The sequence below is a fragment of the Lepisosteus oculatus genome, chromosome 9 (assembly GCF_040954835.1).
Source record: "Lepisosteus oculatus isolate fLepOcu1 chromosome 9, fLepOcu1.hap2, whole genome shotgun sequence".
Taxonomy (NCBI): Eukaryota; Metazoa; Chordata; class Actinopteri; order Semionotiformes; family Lepisosteidae; genus Lepisosteus; species Lepisosteus oculatus.
The window spans coordinates 25,933,120-25,942,385 of record NC_090704.1 but is presented as its reverse complement, the minus strand read 5'-3'; positions in this window follow the sequence as shown (position 1 = coordinate 25,942,385).

The following is a 9,266-nucleotide window of genomic DNA, read 5'->3' as shown; positions in this document are numbered from 1 at the left end:
TGATAGGCTACCATCATGCAGACTACGAGTCACACATCTTGCCAAGAGTTGCTCATCACTATCAACTGTGCTGGTCTGGAGAGGAGTGTCTAGTCACTACAGAACTCCACTTGTAGGAACTGATGCCAGCTTGACTACATGGACATGATACAGCATTGATGAAGTCCTGGCATCACACTTGCTTCCCCTCCAGTGACCTCAATCTGATGCGATCTGTTGTCCTGCTGGAATGTCATGTCCTCGTGCTGCTCAGGGAGCTTCTGTTTTCTCAAGTGCTGGGAATTGGACTGTTATTCTGTGGATGCCTTTCTCCCCAGACCCATGGAGCCCCATGGAACATCTGTGGGATGACTTTAGCATCCAGGGCAACAGAGATCAATGAACGGGCACATGCTTTTCCAGGTATTATGTGAGGAATGGGACAAAATCCCACAACACACCACCAGGAGCTGGAGCAAAGCATTGTCTTCAGCTCATTTTGCTTTCAACAGCACCAACACTCCTGTATCCCGAGGCTTAACAGTAGACACCCTGTTGATCAACCCAATTGGTTACAAATATTAAACAGCATAATTTGTAAATCCATAAATTGTCATTTTACTTAATACAGAATTTTTGCAATAACTTTAACATGAAAGTGTACATTCCAAAAAAATATATACAGTCGTTATCTACAACAAAAGCCATGAACATGACAAATGAATATTACAAAGACAACAACCCAGTGGTGTCAGATTCATTACTGTAGTGGGCTAGATTTGATTGATGTGCTTCAAGCAGGTCACACATACAATACATTAATGAAGTACTAGGTACCATTACATTATATTTGTCATGTTTTGTGGTTTTAGTGTTTATACAATGACATACCCACCTTTTAAATCCTATTAGACGTCAGTGTTTGTTACATGCTAATTTAGAAAAAGTTACTCATTCTTCAGGTATGAGTAACTGAAGTTTTTTTAGCTTTATTCACTGTAATTATTTTAAATGTTAAAGTCATGATAAAGTTTGGTAATTCAGGAGCCTCATTCACAGTGCTTTAGTGTTGAAGTCAACGGTTTCTGTGACATGAAGACATATACAGAGGTTTGTCGTTTCCAGCATTTTTCCTGGAGATGACATGTGGTGAAGATAGATAGATATGACTTTATTGAACCCAAAGGCAAATTGATGTGTTACAGCAGTCCAGCCCAAGACAAGCAAAAACAGACATCAGAATAGTTATAAAACAAAAGACAACAAAATCAATAAATAAAAAATAAATACATAGGTGTGTGCAAAATGTGATGATCATAGTCACTGTAAAAACAATAAAATATGTGCAAAATGTGCATAGGTTTATACAGACTGATTGTCCAAAAAGTACAATGGAGCAAACATGCTGTCCATAGACGAGCAAATGAAGGGCTAACAGTCCTAGCCTAGGGCAGCGTTATACACCCTGACAGCCGCCGACCTGCGGAAACGTTCCCTTGAACACCGTAGCTGGAGCAGTCTGTTGCTAAAAGTACTCCGCTTTTAATAACAGTCCCATGAAGCTGATGAGAGGCGTCGTTCATGATGGCTGTGAGCTTGGTCAGCATTCTCCTCTCAGCCACCACCTCCATGGGGTCAAGGCTCATCCCCAACACAGAGCCAGCCTTCTTGATAAGTTGATAAGATCAAGTCAGTTGTGCCTCTTGATGTTATAACTCTACACTGAAGCTCAACCAGGCATATTGTGAGTAAAGGTGTAGTGCTAGGGTGCACAACTACTAGCTGGAGATCCACAGTCCACCTGTTCTTTTTCAGTAGGTCTCTTTAAATCACCACTGAAACACCTGGGCACAGGGGTTAATCTGGTTTGTTTAGGCAAATAATTATGGCAATTTGCTAGTTAGGAAATGAAAGCCTTTAGACATTTCAAACCTTCAAAGCTGGAATTGTGCTCCCCTGGCACAGAAACTTAAGTGTTATAAGGAGAAAATGAAAACAAGCATTTTGAACAACAAAAAGGGTCCCTCTTATTTGGATTAATAGTTTCAAATACAAATGTTTTACCTTTGTAGTTTTTAGCCTGATTGAAAACTAGATATTTAGGAAAACATGAGACGTGTTACTGGAGTGCTGGGAATACTCTTTCCGTGGAACAGGCTGCCCTGCCAGATTAATGAGGCTGCTAAGCAAATAAATGCTCTGGGTGGGCCAAATGATTTCCTCATATTCGTGACTTTCCTTACATTGTCCAGAACCTGATGAAAACCATTAACATTTCCTAGGTGCCCAATTCAAAATCTTATTAGCCTGGAGTAAAGCATTCTGCATTTAAAAGAGAGAATAGAAGAAAACGTTTTAGCCCAAGAGTCAATACATGTATTACAATGTATTTTTTTAATCAAAGGGTTGCTATAAGAAGAGATCTGTCACAATAGTAAGGTTCTTAAATAACAGTAGGTTTTACATAGTCCTGAATATAGGGATCTATCCTCTTTCTCTATCACAAGTGTGTGTGCAGCCTGGGCATTTTTGTTCCTTTCCATTCCCTAGTCCTTGTTGATGCAGATCCTTAATTCTTTAAGCAGTGAGTTAAAGAGTTAATCAATGGTCAGCTAAGTAAATCAAACAGGATGCAGTTGTTCATCCTTGCTATAGGAAGGAGGGGCACAATAGCTGCAAACCACAGTGATGCTGATAAGTCTTTAACACCTAGTCTTATTGTTAATGAGACCAAAATACCTGTAAATGTAACAAGAACCCACAAAAGAATGCATTAAACAGAAAGGTCTCCAGTTAAAAATGATTTTGCATCAGGTGGTTTCACCCTCAAATGACAGCTTGGAATCACTGGGCTTTGGAGGATCCCTTGGTGGTCTGTGATTAAAACAAAACACAACCCCAAAACAACAGTCACAAGTGTGCTCTTTACATACCAAACTGCCCCCTGCATGGGCTGATGGGATTTCATGGCTCATCAGCCCTCCTGTCAGAGAGAGATCCTTTGTGGTGAAGCTCCCTCCCACCCTCTGGGAACCCCTGACCACCTGCAAACACAGCCCACTCCCCTGACACCAGGCTGCCTCCTGACTCCCTTTGCCACTGAACGCAATTAACACTCTCCTAATCTCCTGCCTGCTGTATGATTGTGCCTGTCGAACACAATTAGCATCTACAGGTCTTTGTCCTGACCAGAGCTATAAGGCTGGGGGCTTGCTGACAGAGTGTTGTGCTGTCAGGTCGCAGGGACGGTACACATTTCCTCCCCAGCAGATCAGAACCTGGCCGTTTTTCTTCTTGACCTGTTAACAGATTGACGTTATCTGTAGAGGCCCAAACAGAGGAAAAGGTGTAAATTCATTGTGCAGGTTCAGTAATTCACCTGTTAAATCTCAACGAAGTTCACCTTGGCGGATTTATTGTGGTTTTTGCACTTGCACTTTGGTTTTAAATCGTTTTGCTTCTGTTTCCTGTGGTTCTGACAAGGTTTCACAGTGCTTTATTATATTGGTCCATGGTATTACTACAGAGCACATTCCTTAAAAAAGTATACTGTAGCATGGTATTCCCATAGTTCTGTGTAGGAAAGCACCATTCCGCATATTAAAACTACTCCAAAACTATAGTGAAGCCATTATTCTATTACAGCCTCTCTCATTTAATGCTAACCCTCCGCATTATGTCTGAACAATATTTCTTAAAATCAAAGTTTTAGTGAGAACTAATTAACCTTGTTTAATGGCTGCTTTTCTCAGCACTAGGCTCACACAGAAGTCAGGAATATTCCTGACAGGAATACACTATTAGGCATAAAATGTATGTTGATGGAGTTGTGTTGACGTTGACAGAGCTATGAAAATTAGTGTCCACATGTTGCATCACATATTGTTTAATCCACTATGCAGTATAGATATAAAAACATGAATGGAAACAGATACCATTGTGAAATAACTTATGTTTATGTAACATTGTTTATTATACTTTATAAATTAGAGAATAACATTGCTGGAGGTGGAAGGGAACGATGATAATGTGAATGACGGTGACTGGGTGTCTATCTTTCTCTGGCATATAGATGACAGTTGCTAGGGGAAAATTGTATTTGTTTAAAAGTTAGCTGTGTTAAGCCTAGGACACAACCTGTTATTTTCTGTACCGTCGTGCTGGCACAGAGTAAAAAAAATGGATGCAGTCTCTTTCTCTGTCTGAGGATGCATACTCGAAGTTATTTATCAAGAAGTCCCAATAACGATGTCTCAGAAGTGCTGACTTGCAGAGTAGAAGCAGGGTAGTTCAGATTTTGATCCAGAGGAAGATGAGGGAACATCAGTAAGCCTTGAAGTTAAAACCTTTTCTGGATTCTCCCTTTGCTTGAGGGCTAACCCCCACATTTGTAAATGGTAATATATGAATCTGTGGTGCCCAAAATGTGGGTCGGTCCTTGATTTAAAGTCTCATCCAAAATACGGCTTCTTCTGCAGCGTTGTACCTTGCAAATCTGTGAAGAAAAGGGTTTGGAATTTCTGAACCAGAAGAGTGCATCACACAGTGCATCACACCATCAGCAGTGGTGGATCGATCCCAGTATTGTCTAGTTGGATCCTTGCTTGCTTTAAGAGATCTGAGGATATCTGGCTCTATAACAGAATAAGCTGATGACTACTGTAGTTGTGTGTGATGTCTCCAGGTACACGCATGGTAGAAACATGCCACTGAAACCCCCTCTGTGTGCGATTCTGAAGGTTTTGAGGAAGTGCTTTGAGTCTCCTTCTTTCAGTTGTGTTGAGCAACTGCCTTGTTGTCATGCATGCTTGGGCTTGCTTTCATTTAGAGCTTTGCTTTGAAATCATTTATCCGGTAAATAATTCACCATTATTATAACAGCTTCTCACCTGAGACTGGCGATACAGTAACAGCTGACAATTATACAGTTACAGGAAAGGAGCAGAGGCTCAGAAAATAAAGAATGACGCTTTGCTTCTCGTTTTCCATTCCAGCCGCCAGAGTGGGTGCTTTTGTGAACAGTGGGCCACAGACACAATAGACTGAATTTCACTGCCATTGTGCTTGTGTTGTGTTTCTTTGGTGTTATTGAGGTGTAAAGTTGTAAATGGGTATTTTTGGAATGCCACATGAGGGATATGGAAATAGGGTCTGAAAACAAAGATCTAATTTCAGATCGCTGACTGCTATAGCAATGGATTTGTTTTGATTTTTGCCCCAGAAAAGTAGAGGGGAATTTTCCCCTAGAAAGATACAGTTCCAGGCTCAACTTTATAAGATCACAGTGTCCTTACCACCACATCATGTCGTCCATTTTTGTCTTTTAACAGTTTTTCAGTTATGCCTTTGTGCTATGTTCAGTGAACTGAATTTGAGATAATGATGTCAATATAAATATACTCAACATAATGAATGCATAATGTTATTTTAATTTGTTAATTTAAAAAAGGTGTATTGAAACACCTCTTATTCATATTCATTAATGAAACCCTATACTGACTTTAGAAGACCTTGCCACTCATTTCAGGATATTGTTAAGAAATGCATTTATTTGCATCCCAGCCTGAAGTGGTGAATGGACATTGATGTAAAGCATTTAGACATAATGCCAAAAACAATTGAAGCCTTAAGTACTGTATCTAAGTCCTACTGTCATCTGAACTGTGCCATGCTTCTAAGCCTGCAAAACTTTTCATGGGTATGGTAGTTCAGGCTTTGACTCTGTCTGCATTACCTTTGGAATACATCATTCCTGTGAATTTCAATTTCTATGCTGCCCAAGAATGCATTGATCTAATTTGGTGCATTATATTATGCATTATATGCACCAAATAATGATACATGTTCTTCCAACAGTCCTGTTTGTTGTGGTAATTTACAGGCAATGATTGGCAATCCACCCTGAAGCTTTTTCTATGTATTATTTCGCTTATATATTAGATATAAGCAGTTAGTCCGTTACAGTCAGTGCTAATTAGTGCTTATTTTCACAGATAGAAGCATAAACATCTTAAGTTGTAAACTAGGGCTCAGATTAAGTGAAAGCATTATGTTTGAGACTTGGTGGTCCTAAATTGTTGTAATCTGCACTCAGTGGTGCACAAAATCACTAGACGTAGTTATAACTAACATTTAAAATTGACATCCCTTAATGTGACCTTTACCGTTGCTGGCGCAACTCGCGTTTTATTTCCACTTCTACCAGCAGGTGGCAGTAGCCATAACAGACAGGAGTGAGATCTGCAGATACCAACTGCAAGGATTCATTGTACCAAGGCAACAGGTATTTCTTTTTTCTGTGTTGTTGTTGTGTGTTCCTTGTGGATACCTATATTTTTGCTCCTTTATCTACATTTATAGTGATGCTATCCTTTTTGTAATTGTGAGTAGCTATCGGAGTAATTCTGCATTTTTGACGAGCTGACTTTTTTGTCCGTAGTTGCATTGTTTACACGTTTAGGAGTCCCAAAAAAGGAATTATTAGTCTTTGGGCATAATGTAAACGTTCTTTCCTGTGTGCTGACCTCAAACTGCGCCTCTTCAGACGTTTTATCTGTACAGCTGATGATTTCCTGCGGTCTCTGTACCGTCCATCTCTATTTTTGGAATACGTGTGTGTGGTATTAGTTGAAATGTACAGCTCCAGCATTCAGGTCTAAGCACTAGTGTTAAAAGTCCCTAGAAATAGGGTTTCATTCTTCCTTTTCTTTTCTCCTTTCTTCAGCCTGGACAACGGCTTCCACGTTTTCTCGCAGAGCTGCACACTATGGAACATCCTGTGGTCTACATCGTCGTTGGGAAACACAATTCCGGGATGTTTTAGGACGTTTATGCACTGGTCACACCTGCACTTTACATGAAATCTGTGTTTTTATTTATGTTTTGCATGTATTGCTGCTCGATTTCGTTACGTTTTCTGTGACAATGGAATCTATTTGCACACTTCTGTGTTAATTGTTCTTTCACAAATGACGGACTGATGACTTTGCAAGCTTTTCATTTTGCTTGCCTTTTGGAAGTTTCTATCTGTGATACATCGAGAAAGACCTTTATTTTTTAACATAAACCAGGAATCTTGTATGCCTACTAAATTCTGTCTCTAATAATTTCTTCCAACGACAGATTCGTTTACAGTGGTTTTCAGGTTTACTGTGTGCAGATAGGTAATGCTCTCCGCCTTCTTTCAGCGTTTATTAAACTTGTCATGTTCATGTACTGTAACATTGTGTTTTACTCACAAGGAGTTGAAAGGCCTTTAATTCATTGTCATACCTTTGTTTTATTTTTCTTCAGACAATATGAGTTTATGCAGGATACAGGAGCATTACCCTTCGTGATGTGAATAATGTTGGTGTGCGTGGAACCTGTTAACCATGCCTGTTGCAATTCTAAATCCTCTAAAGCTCAGAAAAATTAAGACTGCCCAAAGAGATATGCTCCTTTTCATTTGTTTTGTATGTTATGACAGTTTATTAATGCCACTAACCTGCAGGTTTGCAGGAATCCTTTATTTTGTATTTAGTTTCAGTATAATTTAGTTTCAGGCTTTATCCTTTGTGGTGTGTTTAATTTTCTCCTCTGGCTCCTCTTCTTCTTGCCATATTTTACCTATTTAATTTTGCTGACCTTGCCTCTGCTAATTAAATGGCAACCATCTTCAGCATTCTCTCATACAACTGTTGGTCAGGCTTGTATTTTAGAGGTGCTGACATTCAAATTCAAAGTAACAGGGAAATGTTAATTCCATCAAGAAAGGTAAAGAAAAGAAACACAAGGTTTCAGCTGTGGAGCCTTCTTAAGATGTGAGGGAGAGAGGGAAAGTAGCAGATAAATGAGGCGCAGGAGAAAACAAGACAGAGTAGGCACAAAGGGGTAGACAGCTGAGGGAAAATGAGCACAAAGCAGGTGAAAAACAGTGTCCAAACTCAGGTATAACAAGAGGAGATGTGTGGAAAGCCAAAATCTGCAAATTAATAATTTTGGTTTTGGGTATCTTTCTGCAATAGAAGTTCTAAAACATAAAACTGAAAGATTGTGTCTTTGATACTCACAGCTCTGACATGTTCCTTAAATGTATTAAAATTCAGACTCTTATTGAAATAACCTATGGATTACAGTATTGCCAAAGCATTAATATTTAACTAAACATCGACAAATCTAGTACAATAAATCTACTAAACTAAACTATTTGGAGGTTTATTCCCCAGTAGGATTGATAGCTGTTCTGATTTTGGGGAAGTACTGTATGTTTCTCTACCAGTGTAGCAGCAAGTTTCTCTCCATCTCTGCTTCTCTCTGCCAGCAGTGGGAGCACTAAACATCTTCTTGCACTACGGCTACAATTAACCATTTTATTGCATCTCAATACACAATACAAGAAAAGTCAACCATGCAGGACTCAGACAGGGTGCATGGCTCCATTTAGCATGTTGTGGAAGGAATATTACTGAATGAAAATCCATTGTTTTGCCTCATAATTCATTCATAATATAGACAAAAGCAGGCTATTTCTGGTTAACCTTACCAGATTTTACAGTACAATAAGGGTTTTTCCCTAACTTTTGCATCATACTTTGTAAATGCATAATTATCTCATCTGATTGGTACTGTACACATGTGTACAAATTATTTAATTAGCCTATTTAAAGTTAAAAAAAAGTTACGAAACTATTTTTTACAGAGAATGATGACAATGTTATGTATTTTTATTTAATCTTTTATATCAAGCCACAAAAATGTCATTTGTTTTAAGGCAATAAATGCCTTAGAAAGACAGTTATATGTTTTTAAATGTTTTTTTTCCTGTTAACTGATTACAAATTCTTTGCACAGTATGTAAAATAAACTTTCAGATGATACTTCAAAGTTGTTCTTTTCTATTTCTCTGTGCATATCCTGCTTCTATATGTGATTATATCTAATTTCTTTGTAGCCTGAGGGATGTTACATTTACCAAAAGGATTTTTGACACTTAATAAAAATGGAAACATATTATATACACCATATTGATCTACATTTTTGAAAACCTACACCTATATTGAGCAGTAGTGCTTCATAAAATATTGAGTTCCAACATTTAAACATTGGACTCCTTTAAGCGATACACGTAAAAATGAAATATTCCAAAAAGCTGAAAGGTTTAACTACTAAAATAGAATTGTCCAATATGCACATCATAGTATTAATATTCAAATATTTTTTCCACGCTGAAAACATCCAGCATCTACACTCATTTTTTGTATCAAGACTGATTTTGCTGGACATTGCAGTTAAATACAAGCAAAGTT